General features: G+C 45.8%; 1 protein-coding gene across 6 annotated transcripts in view; it reads left to right on the top strand.

Moving 5' to 3' along the window:
- Positions 1–8469: 8469 nt before the first annotated feature.
- Positions 8470–10726, top strand: part of LOC141059990 (nuclear RNA export factor 1-like) — a 68683-nt gene continuing 66426 nt past the window's right edge. For 2 of the 6 annotated variants that reach the window (XM_073556225.1, XM_073556222.1), the window contains exon 1: positions 8470–8602. The gene's annotated coding sequence lies outside the window, so the exon portion shown is untranslated. Of the gene's footprint in view, positions 8635–10726 lie in introns of all 6 variants that reach the window. The other 4 variants (XM_073556223.1, XM_073556220.1, XM_073556224.1 and 1 more) reach the window with 3 other exon arrangements.

Genomic DNA, 10726 nt, shown 5'->3' with positions numbered 1-10726 from the left:
CAAACGTATCCGTTAGCATCCGTTAGTGGCAAAAAACGGAAACTGATCCGTTTGGCGGACACAAAAAACGGATGTGTGAAACAGGGCTAAGGGGTTCTGTATAATGTAGCATTATTACTAAGGGGCACTCGGACTATTTCTGAGATTTGTCCGCATAGTGTGGTGTGTGATCATCTCAGAGCGGAGTGTGGCTCTCAAGGTAACAAAAAAAAAAAGTTGGGGTCCCCTGCTATGGAGTCTGCAGGCCATTCAAAGTGTATGCAGTCGCCTCTCTGTATATCCATGTAATATAACTCGGGCATATACATGAATCAGGGTGAGCATGTCTATAACCCCTGACCATGCAGGGTAATCTTGCTGAAATGAAAAGCTGCAGATAAAGCATATTTATGGGTTCATTTGTTAAAATGTATGATGGGTGCACAGAGGCCTCAAAGGCATGAACTGCATCTGTCTCCAAAATAGCGGCGCTCTGAATGCCACATCCAGAGAGGGAAAGAGATGGCTGACACCACACCAGCTGTACATGTATGGTGGACATACATAACGCGTCTATAGAGTGGTGTGAAAGGCTGGCACCCGATCACAGAAGTTTACCCCCTTAGAGGTTTGAAATGTCACTTGCCCCCATTGTCAGCTGATTGCTGAGGATGTCATGGCAGGAGGTGGTCCTATGGAAGATTCGCCATGTTTTGCATGCCACTAGCTGAGCTTCATAGGAAAATGGTAACTTTATAATGCACCTCAGTATCACACACGTAAAATCTAAAAATAATGTTTGGTATCACCGTGTGATCATTTTTTGAGGGGTCATTTTGTCTATTACAAAATTATGTAAAAAATTACAGCTTCGCCTGCAAGAGCAAAAAAAAAAAAAAAAGCCTCATACCACTCTGCTGACCGGAAAAGAAATGTTAAGGCTCTTGGGAAGCAAAGAAGGGGCCCAATGGGATCCGAAGGCCTGAATAAACCTGCAGCCGGCCATGCTTGCAGGTAGGCCCCATATAGATGCCCTGTAACAGCCAAGTATGCAGTGGTCTCTGCGGCCATGTTCAGTATTTAACCTCAGTATTTGTAGCCAAAATCAGGAGTGGAACGATCAGAGGAAAAGTATAATAAAAAAAACACATCACCACTAGAGTTGAGCGAATATCTTCGGTTCCCCTCTTTTTAGGCAAGCTATATTACAGTTGTGGCCAAAAGTATTGACACCCCTGCAATTTTGTCAGATAATACTCAGTTTCTTCCTGAAAATGATTGCAAACACAAATTCTTTATTATCTTCATTTAATTTGTCTTAAATGAAAAAACACAAAAAGAATTGTCCTAAAGCCAAGTTGGATATAATTCCACACCAAACATAAAAAAGAGGGTGGAAAAAAGTATTGGCACTGTGCGAAAAATCATGTGATGCTTCTCTAATTTGTGTAACTAACAGCACCTGTAACTTACCTGTGGCACCTAACAGGTGTTGGCAATAACTAAATCACACTTGCAGCCAGCTGACATGGATTAAAGTTGACTCAACCTCTGTCCTGTGTCCTTGTCTGTACCACATTGAGCATGGAGAAAAGAAAGACCAAAGAACTGTCTGAGGACTTGAGAAACCAAATTGTGAGGAAGCATGAGCAATCTCAAGGCTACAAGTCCATCTCCAAAGACCTGAATGTTCCTGTGTCTACCGTGCGCAGTGTCATCAAGAAGTGTAAAGCCCATGGCACTGTGGCTAACCTCCCTAGATGTGGACGGAAAAGAAAAATTGACAAGAGATTTCAACGCAAGATTGTGCGGATGTTGGATAAAGAACCTCGACTAACATCCAAACAAGTTCAAGCTGCCCTACAGTCCGAGGGGACAACAGTGTCAACCCGTACTATCCGTCGGCGTCTGAATGAAAAGGGACTGTATGGTAGGAGACCCAGGAAGACCCCACTTCTTACCCCAAAACATAAAAAAGCCAGGCTGGAGTTTGCCAAAACTTACCTGAAAAAGCCTAAAACGTTTTGGAAGAATGTTCTCTGGTCAGATGAGACAAAAGTAGAGCTTTTTGGGCAAAGGCATCAACATAGAGTTTACAGGAGAAAAAAAGAGGCATTCAAAGAAAAAACACGGTCCCTACAGTCAAACATGGCGGAGGTTCCCTGATGTTTTGGGGTTGCTTTGCTGCCTCTGGCACTGGACTGCTTGACCGTGTGCATGGCATTATGAAGTCTGAAGACTACCAACAAATTTTGCAGCATAATGTAGGGCCCAGTGTGAGAAAGCTGGGTCTCCCTCAGAGGTCATGGGTCTTCCAGCAGGACAATGACCCAAAACACACTTCAAAAAGCACTAGAAAATGGTTTGAGAGAAAGCACTGGAGACTTCTAAGGTGGCCAGCAATGAGTCCAGACCTGAATCCCATAGAACACCTGTGGAGAGATCTAAAAATGGCAGTTTGGAGAAGGCACCCTTCAAATATCAGGGACCTGGAGCAGTTTGCCAAAGAAGAATGGTCTAAAATTCCAGCAGAGCATTGTAAGAAACTCATTGACGGTTACCGGAAGCGGTTGATCGCAGTTATTTTGGCTAAAGGTTGTGCAACCAAGTATTAGGCTGAGGGTGCCAATACTTTTGTCTGGCCCATTTTTGGAGTTTTGTGTGAAATGATCAATGTTTTGCTTCATTCTCTTTTGTGTTTTTTCATTTAAGACAAATTAAAAGAAGATAATAATACCAAAGAATTTGTGTTTGCAATCATTTTCAGGAAGAAACTGAGTATTATCTGACAGAATTGCAGGGGTGTCAATACTTTTGGCCAAAACTGTAGTTGCCGAATGAGCTACAGCGGGAACCCGGCTTCCTGGATCGCTGCGGCTGATCAGCAGATCGCCGCCGCAGCTTCGTTTGTCACAGCTGTGTCACTGTCACAGCACATGCATGGAGAATCCAACACACAGGCTCTCCATGCATGTGGTGTGACAGTGACACAGCTGCGACATATGCAGCTGCGGCGGCGGTCAGCTGTTCAACCGGCGCGATCCAGGAAACCAGTTTCCCGCCGTAGCTCATTCGGCAAGTGCTATAAGCTTGCCGCCGAATAAGCGGGGAACCGAAGATATTCGCTCCACTCTAGTCACCACTTTTTATTTATCACCCACTCCTGGTTTTGGCTTACAAATACTGATGTAAAATATTGAATTTGGTCTAAAACGCGTTGTATGTAACGCGATGGCTCCCGGACAAAATGGTAGACCAGCCATAAGGGAAAAGTACTGCATGATAGAAGAGGGGTCAGCCTGATCTGAGATTGGCTTTATGTATGAGGGTCCAGTCTGTAGTTGGCATTAATGTATGTATTTAGGGGGGATCAGTATCTGTTAAGGGGCTTAGTCTAACTGCTGTATTTATTAAGAGGATGTGTTTAGGCGATTTTTTTTTATAGGGGGTCTTGTCTGTGGTTTGTATTAGTTTAAGGGGTCTGTATCAGTTTAGGATGGCTTGTCTGGGGTCTTATTGTATTATGGGGTCCGGTCTGGATTTTTTTTTTAAATTTGTTTCGGGGTGCATGGTTTGGGGACTGTATTTGCCTTAGGGGGGGGGGTCTAGCCTTGAGTTTGTGTAAAAGGGATCTGGGGCTGTATTTGTAAGGCTTTTGGCTGGGATCTATATTGGTGAAGGTGGTGGGGGCCGGTCTAGCATCTGTACTTTATTAGTGGGTCTAAGACCTCATTCACATGTCTATATGAAACACGTACGTGAAAAAACGGATATCGGTGTCATCAGGTTTTCCTTCAATGTGTGTCTGTCTTTACCACCAGCCTGTTATGAGTGTTTTTACGATATGGATAAAAAAAATAAATAAATTACAAAGCTCCTCCTATACTTTGCTTCGGTCACCAGGTCAGGGATCTGTAATTTTTAGGGTGTCTATCTAGTTGTGGGTCTATATAAAGGATCAGGTATTTGGTCCGTAACTGCTTAGGTGTCCTGCTGTAGAGGCTGTCTACTCTGGGGTCTATATATAAGGGACCTGGTCTGGGGCTGTATTTTCAGGGATTCTGGTCTGGGATCAGTATTAGCTTAGGGGGCTGGCCTGGCTTCTATTTTAGTAGGGATTTGACTTGGTTTTATTTTCTTACATGGATCTGGTCTGGAGTCTATATTTATTTAATGGGTCTGTTCTGTAGTCCATATTTGTCTAGGCGGGGTCTGGTCTAGAGTCTGTATTTGTTTAGGAGGGTGGTCTGGTCTGGAGTTCATACTTGTTTGAAGGGATCTGTTCTGTAGTCTGTATTTGTTTAGGTGGGGTCTGGTCTGGAGTATGCATTTGTTAAGGGGGTCTGGTTTGGGGTCTGCGGACTGAATTCTGTTTTTTTTTGGTTTGTTTTTTAAAGGGGGAGGTCTATCTTGTCTGGGGCCAATATTTAAGGGTCCTGGTTCGGGGCTGTATTTTCAGGGGTTCTGGTCTGGGATCAGTATTTGCTTAGGGGGCTGTTCTGGTTTCTTTTTAATAGGGATGTGATATGGCTTTATTTTCTTACTTGCATCTGATCTGGAGTCCATATTTGTTTAAGGGATCTGTTCTGTAGACTGTATTTGATTAGGTGGGGGGGCCTGGTCTGGAGTCTGTATTTGTTTAGGTGGGGGGTTCTGGTCAGGAGTCTGTATTTGTTTAGGAGGGGGGGGTCTGGTCTGGAGTCTGTATTTGTTTATAAGGGGGGGTTTGGTCTGGAGTCTGTATTTGTTTAGGAGGGGGGGTCTGGTCTGGAGTCTGTATTTGTTTAGGAGGGGTGGGGGGTTTGGTCTGGAGTCTGTATTTGTTCAGGAGGGGGGGGGTCTGGTCTGGAGTCTGCATTTGCTTAAGTGACCTGGTCTGGATTCTGTATTTTTATTTTACGGAGATGGGATTCATCTAGTCTGTGGTCTGTATATAATGGATCTGGTCTGGGGCTGTATTTTCAGGGGTTCTGGTTTGGGATCAGTATTGGCTTAGGGGGGCTGGTCTGATGTCTATTTTATTAGGAAGTCTGATATGTTTGTATTTGCTTATGGGATCTGGTCTGGAATCCATATTTGTTCAGTAGATTTAATCTGGGGTCTGTATTTTAAGGGGGTCTTGTCTGAAGGCTGTATTTGTGGTCAGCGTCGGACTGGAGCACCTTGGGCCCACTATGTAGCTACATAGAAATAAATACAAAACCACCATTTGTGTGGTGAAACACGCTAATGTCAGGGTATAATATAAGGTAGTACACATCTTAATTATGTAGCAGGGGTTGGGGTAGCCCCCCTCATAAAATATAATGTGGCCCCCTAATAGAATATAATGTACCCTCCCTCATGGAATATAATGCAGCCCCCCCTCATAAAGTATAATGCAGCCCTCCATAGAATATAATGTAGCACTCTCATAGTGTATAATGCAGCCCCTCCACAGAATATAATGTAGCCCCCTCATATAGTATAATTCAGCAACTCCACAGAATATAATGTAGCCCCCTCAGAGTATAATGCAGCCTCCCATAGAATATACTGTAGTCCTCTCATAGGGCATAATGCAGTACCCCTCATATAGTATGATGTAGCCCCCCCAGAATATAATGTAGCCCCCTGAGAGAATAATGCAGCCACCTCAAAGTATAACGCAGCCCCCTCATAGGGTATAATGCAGTCCTTCACCTCCATCATTGTTCTCCCCCTTCACCCCATCATTGTCCTCATCACCACATCCATCATTGCCCGTTCTACCACCTCCATCATTACCCACTCCACCACCTCCATCATTGCCTCCTCCCCCACCATCATTGTCTTTTCCACCACAACCACCATTGCTTTCTCCCCAACCACCCCCATCATTGCCCATTTCAACACCTCCATCTTTGCCTCCCCCACACCACCACCATCGTTGTCCTTTCCACCACAGCCATCATTGCCTTCTCCCTCATCACCCCATCATCGCCCATTCCACCACTTCCATCATTGCTTCCTCCCCCATCGTCCTTTCCACCACCACCAACATTGGCAATGATGTGGGTGATGGGGAGAAGGCAATCTCCAATACACACACACAGCACCACTCTCACACACACACACACCGCACCACATACACACACGCATGCAGGCAGACAAGACACACACAGCACCACTTACCTCTCCGCACGTTCCCCACAGCCACAGCACATTCCGGCAGCATCTTCGTCGCCAGCGATGCCTTCCTACCAGCACTTCATGTCTGAAATAACACAGTGAAGCTGGATGACGTCATCATTCAGAGCGGCTGTTTCAGAGTCTGAAACAGCCGCACTGAATGATGACATCATCCAGCTGCGCTGTGTCAGACAGGAGGTGCCGGGCAGGAAGGCATCAGATCCCTGCAGCTCCTCTGCCAAGCTGCAGGGATCGCTCCCTGCCCACCAATTGCCCTCAGGGTTAGCCACCCACCTTCGGGACCCGATGCAACAGCCCTGGCTTTACATGCGGGCAGTGTTAGCCTTAGCCTGCGGGCTAACACTGCCCGCTATTATTATTATTAATTTTTATAGCGCCAATTATTCCAAAGGGAAAAAGGGGCACACAAAGACAAGTACAATAAACATGAGCAATACAAGGCACAGACAAGTACAGAAAGAGAGCGGACCCTGCCCTCGAGGGCTCACAGTCTGCAAGGGATCTGACTACTTAATATGTATGACAAGTATTTTCAACCAGGATTTTGTAACAAGTCTGATAAAGGGTTAAAAAAATAAAACAAAAATTAATAAATATGAAGTATGAGCTGTAATAGCTGCAACCAGCGTAGATGTCGGATCCGCCGTCACTGATCCAACCAATCGCAGGTTGGATCCGCCGTCACTAATCCAACCAATCGCAGGTTGGATCCGCCGTCACTAATCCAACCAATTGCAGGTCGGATCCGCCGTCACTGATCCAACCAATCCCAGGTCAAATCCGCCGTCACTGGTCCAACCAATACCAGGTCGGATCCGCCGTCACTGGTCCAACCAATACCAGGTCGGATCCGTCGTCACTGATCCAACCAGTACCAGGTTGGATCCGCCGTCACTGGTCCAACCAATACCAGGTCTGATCCACCATCACTGTTCTAACCAATACTAGGTCAGATCCACAATCACTGATCCAACCAGTGCAGACATCAGATACACCATCACTCATTGCTTACCTCTCGGACACTGCTGGTCTTCGGGACCGTGAACTCTTCCTTCTCTTTAGGGGTCTTTATGGTCACTTTAATGATCCGAGGGGAGTCAGAGGAGGTGGAAGATGTCGGGGGGCCCGACATGGCGTCTGGAGGACTGTAGAGTCGAGAATGTAGAAGAGCCGCACACACACAGCGATATGTACGAGGCAGGAGACGGAGCTTGGCGGTCCTGGGCTCAGGTGCTGTACATGTGTGAGGATCCTCACCGGCTCTCGGTAGGTGCTGGCGAAACTCAGGCCGCACTAAGAGCTCTTCCTCATACCACACCGTCACTGCGACGTCACCTCCGGGAACTCTGGGAGCCAGTCAGCAGCTGGCAGATCTGCACCGTGATGCGAGTTCTCAGTACACCCTCCGACCGGTGAGCGGAAAACCACGGTGGCCCTGACGACGCACTAACGTTACGCTGCCATATTCTTCTGGTAAAAGCTGACCGCTCTCGGGCGCACATTGATGACGTAAGCACTGATGTTAAAGTGAAATGACATTCACTCCTCTCCACATCCATGGGGGCGTGGGGAAGCGAGAATATTCATTTCTCTTTAGCAGCGGGGACAGGCTCCTGTCTCCAGCTGCTGCTGCGCTGGCACCAGGAGGGCCCCCCCGACTTAGGGGCCCCATAGCAGATGGGTGTGCCGCTATTAGCGACACACCACTGGCTGGGGGTCGTTGGAGCAGTGGGGGCCCTAGGCAGCTGCGGGCCAGTATGCCAGCAGGTGTCAGTGCCTGGGCCCACCGGAGAATCCTCAGGTTCTCCGGTGGACCAGTCCGACCCTGCTTGTGGCTTGTATTCATGTTGTGATGCCATACGCACGACTTGCCCTAGGAATAAAACTTCTTGGGCCAAGTTGGGTCCTGTTTAAATATAATAAGTTGGGCTTCACACTCCACGACACATCGCTGCGGAGAGTCACACGTACTGTCCTGTCCTCTGTGCACACACTGCAACAGGAAATTTTACGTTGTTTTTTGTTTTTTAGAGTTGGAAAAAAAACCCCATACTGGTTTACCGCACTACGTGTTTTTTTTGCAATACATATGAAAATAACCTATGCGGCCGAATCCAGCCGTCTGCTTCTCAATGGCCCAGCAGTGGTGCTGCGTACACGTTCAAACCACAGTATGGTTTTTTTTTTTTTTACTAACCCTGGACAAATACTTTATTTACAACACTAATGAATGAAGACAAGAAGAGAAATAACTCAGGCATTTAATAAGTAGTTTATACACCCTCATCTGTAGCTATAGCCATAACGTGACTTTCAACAAACTTTATTGACAGCTCTCACAAGCCGTACTGCTCTTGCTCAGGGGCGGAGACAGTGACGTCATTGGCAGGCGCCGTGCGCAACTGCTGGCGGGAGCGGTGATGACGTAAGGAGCTAATCGGAGAACTTGGCAGTGAGTACGAGGCGGCAGCTTAGTGTCCGCAGGTGAAGGTGTAATGTCTCCGAACCGGCCGGGAGTAATGGCCGCCGGACGTGCGCTGTATATTATAGAGAGGGGCAAAGTATTGGACACAGCCCAAAGCGTCCATAGCGGTCTGTATGGCCGCAGTGAGGAGGCCCACGGTGCTGTCTATGCCTTGTGCCCCCACATACTGCCAATATGTCTGATAGGAGGAAGCTGCCACCCTCCTGGGCCCCTGTGTATGCAGCCCACCTGCGTGCCCATGCCTGCTGCAGGGGAAATGGGACAGGTTACTGGTATTTCTGCTGCCATTTTGCTGGTATGCACGGTCCTGTACTGCCGCGCATTTCACCCCCATGCATTGCAAAGGCATAAACTGCCTTAGGGTGTGTGCACACGCTGCGGATTCTGCAGCGGATTCGCAGCGGTTTTGGCCCAGTACCATTAAAATCTATGAAAAGCAAAAAACGCTGTGCACATGCTGCGGATTTGCTGCGGTTTCTAATCCGCAGCATGTCAATTCTTTGTGCGGATTCCGCAGCGGTTTTACACCTGCTCCATGATCAGGTGTCAAACCGCAGATAAACCGCAGGTCTTTTGACCTGCGGATTTTGCAAAATCCGCAGCACAATCCGCAACGTGTGCACTTACCCTTAATGTAAAAAAATCTGCAGCAGAGTGATTTACTCATTGCGTTTTGCACATTGCTGCTGTAATACACAGTTGATTACACAGGTCAACGAAAAAAATTTTTTTTTCTGGTGTCCAAAATATTTTAATGAATTTGGGGTATTTTTGGGGTGCTGATTCTGAATATGTCATCAGTTTTGCCAGATTGGCTCAAGTTTTTGAGATTTTTGGTATCTTATTTATAGCACTTGTTGGTAAATGCGACGCATCATCTCATTAATTTCTTTGGATTAGTACTTGAACTGAGCAGTTCTCAATATAGTTTTGTGTTAATTAGTGTTCTAAAAGTTTGTTCATAGCTTGATTTTTGCACTAACTTTATGTTGTTGTCTGTTTTCCAGTGAAAAGCATGAACTCATCATGAAGAAGTTGTCTTAACGATCCAGACTCATTCTGTTACATTTGTGGTGAATATACACTGCCAAAACATAGAAGAAACATAACACACTTCGTAAAAAAAGTGTATTTTGCCTATTTTGGGGTTATGCTTGGGGACCAAGACAAGTTTTGGGCACCACACATAGTGTGCAAAGCATGTATCGAATTATTACGAAAATGGAGCAAAGGACAAAGAAAAAGCTTCAAATTTGGTGTTCCAATGGTGTGGAGAGAGCCAAAAAATCATCATGATGACTGTTATTTCTGTGCAGTGCAAGTGCAAGGATTCAATAAGCATAAGAAACGAAAATGGGAGTAACATGGAATCTGCAAGAAGGCCTGTCCCTCATTGTGAAGATGTGCCTGTACCTGTGTTTACCATAAATAACAGTCATCATGATGATTTTTTGGCTCTCTCCACACCATTGGAACACCAAATTTGAAGCTTTTTCTTTGTCCTTTGCTCCATTTTCGTAATAATTCGATACATGCTTTGCACACTATGTGTGGTGCCCAAAACTTGTCTTGGTCCCCAAGCATAACCCCAAAATAGGCAAAATACACTTTTTTTACGAAGTCTGTTATGTTTCTTCTATGTTTTGGCAGTGTATATTCACCACAAATGTAACAGAATGAGTCTGGATCGTTAAGACAACTTCTTCATGATGAGTTCATGCTTTTCACTGGAAAACAGACAACAACATAAAGTTAGTGCAAAAATCAAGCTATGAACAAACTTTTAGAACACTAATTAACACAAAACTATATTGAGAACTGCTCAGTTCAAGTACTAATCCAAAGAAATTAATGAGATGATGCGTCGCATTTACCAACAAGTGCTATAAATAAGATACCAAAAATCTCAAAAACTTGAGCCAATCTGGCAAAACTGATGACATATTCAGAATCAGCACCCCAAAAATACCCTAAATTCGATGAAATATCTTTGGCACCAAAAATGCTGTTGACCAGTGTTATTCACAGAGATGGACGTGATACAAAGAAGTCCTTTGTGCACACAACCCCCCCATAAGTCATTCCAGTCCC

This window comes from Dendrobates tinctorius, unplaced genomic scaffold, assembly GCF_039654945.1.
Source record: "Dendrobates tinctorius isolate UK_male_01 unplaced genomic scaffold, ASM3965494v1 ptg000232l, whole genome shotgun sequence".
NCBI lineage: Eukaryota > Metazoa > Chordata > Amphibia > Anura > Dendrobatidae > Dendrobates > Dendrobates tinctorius.
Note: the sequence above shows the minus strand (reverse complement) of the source record. Positions and strands in the feature narration are given on the sequence as shown.